Below are 3,782 nucleotides of genomic sequence, written 5' to 3'. Positions count from 1 at the left end.
GTTACAGGTCAACTTTAACACCAGAACCATCATCACCGGGATCCAGACACAGGGTTTGTGGGGAGGACATGTCAAGAGCTACAGGCTTCTCTACGGAGATACAGAGGACGACCTATCCATGTACCAAGCGAGCAGTGGGACCAACAGCAGCAAGGTATTGGACAATGTATACCTTTCCAAATCCAGAATATTTGCTGAATCAGTTATGTAGCTTTAATAACTTTGTCATACTGCATATTTTCACAATCTGTTGTCTACAGCATCATGTACTTAATTATTCTGTCGGTTTATCCAGCTCTTCGACGCAAATTCTGACGGTACGACAGTGGTTACCAATAACCTAGACCTACCAGTCATCGCATCCATCTTAAGAGTGAACCCACAAGACTTTAAAGGGACTCTGATACGCCTTCGAGTGGAGTTGCTTGGCTGTGAAGGTAATTAAGGAACTAGTCATTCGCATCTTTAGGAGTGGTGTTAACTGTAAAAGTGAATTAAATCAAGCAACTAGAGTTATTTGAACTCATGTGTACATTAAATTTACTTGTTAGTGTCATCTATCAAACTTTAATACCATTGTCTTCTTTCCAAACTCCACAGACGTCGAGGTTGTACCTTCAGCATCCACCCAACCAGGAACGGCGACACAGAGAACTACAACTGCCCTATCCACACCTCGGGCAATCACAACTCCATCTGATCTGTCCACACCTGGCAGGTCAACAGTTGCAACAATATCCGCAACAACACAAACAACTCTCATCCCAACTGCACAATCTAGAACAACTGAACTTTCAGCATCCACTCTCAGTGAGAGTACAACTGGTTTGGCGACTGCTACGACGCCAGTTTCTACCACTACCTCAACAACAACTGTACCTCCAGTTGAGACAACGACGGCTATGGTAGAAACGACAGTGACAACAACAGTACCACCTCCAACAACTGCAACAATTACAGCAACATCAACGGCACCCATGGTGGAAACGACAGAGACAACAACTGCAGCAATGACGGTAACATCAACGACATCAACGTTAGAAACCGCAGCGACAACAAAAGTGACAACACTGCCTCCTGTAGTTACATCAACTGCACCAATGGTGGAAACATCGACACCGACGATCACTGCGCCAACGTCCGTCCGTACAACGACAACGGGAGTTTCTACACCAAAGAGCACCAACACACCATTTCTTGTGAAAACTACAAAACCACGTGATTCGATGAAGACAACGGAAAGTACGCGTACGCCTAAGTACACTACAGCGGCAAAAGATGGTGACAAGGAAGCACAAACAGGCGACAGTGGATCCGGAGAAGGGGGAGACACCGCGGTGTTCGCCGCTGCAGGGGCCGCGGGAGGAGTAGTGGTCCTGGTCGGAGTGGGGGTCGCTGTCTTCGTGTGTAGAAGACGTAATCTAAGGTAACTTTTAAAGTCCGTTAATCATCTAAGTATACTTTCTAGAGCTTTTCTGCCATATTAGAGTGATACATATAAACATATAGAAGAACGATAACTGAAACAATGAACTTTTTTTTCATTGACCTAGAGTCAATTCCACATTACCGAGAGGGTGTTTGTTGCCTTTTGTTCTAACATTTGCCAAACATTTGTAACAATCTAAGGGAGATAAGTGACTGTTTAGAACAATTTCCAACATTCATTTGATGTTCTAAATAGTTTCTGCTGTGTTCCAACATGTTAGACAAATTTCTAACATTGCACATGTTATTTATATTATTTTCGAAACTGTTGGAAAATAGGTTGATCACTTGTTCCTACATGTTCCAACATTATAACAACATGGTATAACTGGGTCAGTGGGATGGGAACAGGGCAATTCACACATTCCTTCAAAGTATAGGGGATTAGGCCTGGGTGCCATGCATAGACACGTCAAGACAAAAATCCAGACGTGAAATCTAAAAATATACAGAGGCAGACAATAGAGTGTGATTAGCACCTACTTTTATGGGGGCAATAACCCAAATCTACCATTTGAAAAATGATGCAAATTGTTCCAACATGTTCGAACAGTGAAACAATAACATAGATGTTTGAAAATTGTTCTAAATAAAGAGATATTTGTGCAATTACTTTCCAAAAAGTTCCAACATATATAAATAAGTTCAAACATGTTCAAACTTTCATTCTTGATTGTTTGAACAATTTAGAACTATTTTGACTGGAATAGTCTTTTATCTAAAATTGTTTGAACTCACTAGCAATATTACATGAAAACCCTCTCGGTGACATGGAATTGACTCTACAACATCTCAAAGTGCTATATGATATTACAGGAATTTCGAGGCCCGTAGTGTACCGATGCAACGACTGGATGCGAGCACCCACAACACGTAAGTCACTGTGTGGAAATCGTTTCCTTTGTGTAGACATATACACTATTTACCAGACAGCAATCGTACTGGTGCTTCGCATAACACCCGTCTCTTATAATTAGTCTTCTCTGACGAAGTAATATTGCGTCACTGAGTTTGTCAGTATGAGGAAAAAAACGGACTATTGGACTCGTAACTTGGAAGGAACTCGCAACTTATGCTAGCAAAGTTTACACTTAGTTGCACGTTCACATGAATATCTGTTATATACATGTACTAGATAGTTTCACGAGTTGCCGTGTATGGGTACTAGTATATTGTATTCGTCCATGTTTTCAGAGATAACCCGAGTGCTGATGTCGAGGTGGAGAATCCCCTCTATGGCACGTAAGTCACTTTCTATATGACACTGATGTTGTGTATGCCAAGGCATAAAGTAGAAGTTTTTTTTAGGTATTTTAGGATAGGGAGTTCCGATTGAAGGTATTCCGAAGCAGATCATTCTTTACATGGCATGTTAGTCTTTCTATCACACTCACATGTAACTGAGATATATTGTACACGCTTCCCATTAAATGTTGTCATACCTGCCCTTTCAGAATGGACGAGTTCAACGCGGTGGGCCTCTCCGTGACTGACAGCTCTGCATGACGATTCTATCATCAGTAGTTATCATAGCCTCAAGGGCATTCAAACTCCCGGTCAGTTATGCCTGTGAACTACCTCATTACATTGTGACTGTCCATGGTTGTAATGACTACAGCTTTTAAACATGCCTCCGCCCCTGAAGCGTTGACAAAAACGTTTTTCAAGAAGCAAAGACTTCACAACTTAAAGGATGCCAGTTATCATCATATTATCCCTATGCCCTTTTTGTGTTCATGATAAGATACTCTTGAAAGCAATGAAATGCTATATTACATCGTAGCACATCACTTTGGCATGTTTATATATGGGTAGGATGTTCAGTTAATGTATGAGAGTAGCACAGAGAAAGATTGTTTACATTGAAAGCTTTTCCTGCAATGTGATTGTCTTAGTTTCTGTGCGTGTAAAATCATTAAGGTTTGTGAGGTTTTTAATGTAGTGCATAGGACAGTATCTTAGGAATGTTTTTTTATAGGTCTCGACAAATAAGATAACTTGGACAGGACGTCGGATATGTTCTGCCTCCTGCCTGCTGATGGATGGTGGAGGGAGTGGTGGCAGTCCTAAGGCAAGCTGTCATCACTATGCCCTGCCTTCTTGTTCACGTCAAGGGCTCAACTCAAGAACAGTGTTTAAGAAATTCAAAATTGCATGCTGAGTCCATGGACGCTGAACCGATCGTCCGTGAGGATGAAAAAGGAATAGGAGGACAAATAAGAAACCAAAGACATGTGCATAAAACAATGCCACTTATAACCATTGTATATTCAGCTGCACATAGCCATGCTTTT

The 3,782-nt window shown here is 41.4% G+C and overlaps 1 long non-coding RNA gene across 1 annotated transcript; it reads left to right on the top strand.

The window, feature by feature from the left end:
* Nucleotides 1–2,302: 2,302 nt before the first annotated feature.
* On the top strand, nucleotides 2,303–3,782 carry LOC136435406 (uncharacterized). Its single transcript, XR_010755837.1, has 3 exons — nucleotides 2,303–2,361; nucleotides 2,683–2,730; nucleotides 2,943–3,782. It is a non-coding gene; the product is annotated as an uncharacterized lncRNA (long non-coding RNA).

Source organism: Branchiostoma lanceolatum, chromosome 5 (genome assembly GCF_035083965.1).
Source record: "Branchiostoma lanceolatum isolate klBraLanc5 chromosome 5, klBraLanc5.hap2, whole genome shotgun sequence".
Taxonomy (NCBI): domain Eukaryota; kingdom Metazoa; phylum Chordata; class Leptocardii; order Amphioxiformes; family Branchiostomatidae; genus Branchiostoma; species Branchiostoma lanceolatum.
This window is presented reverse-complemented; position numbering and strand designations above follow the sequence as displayed.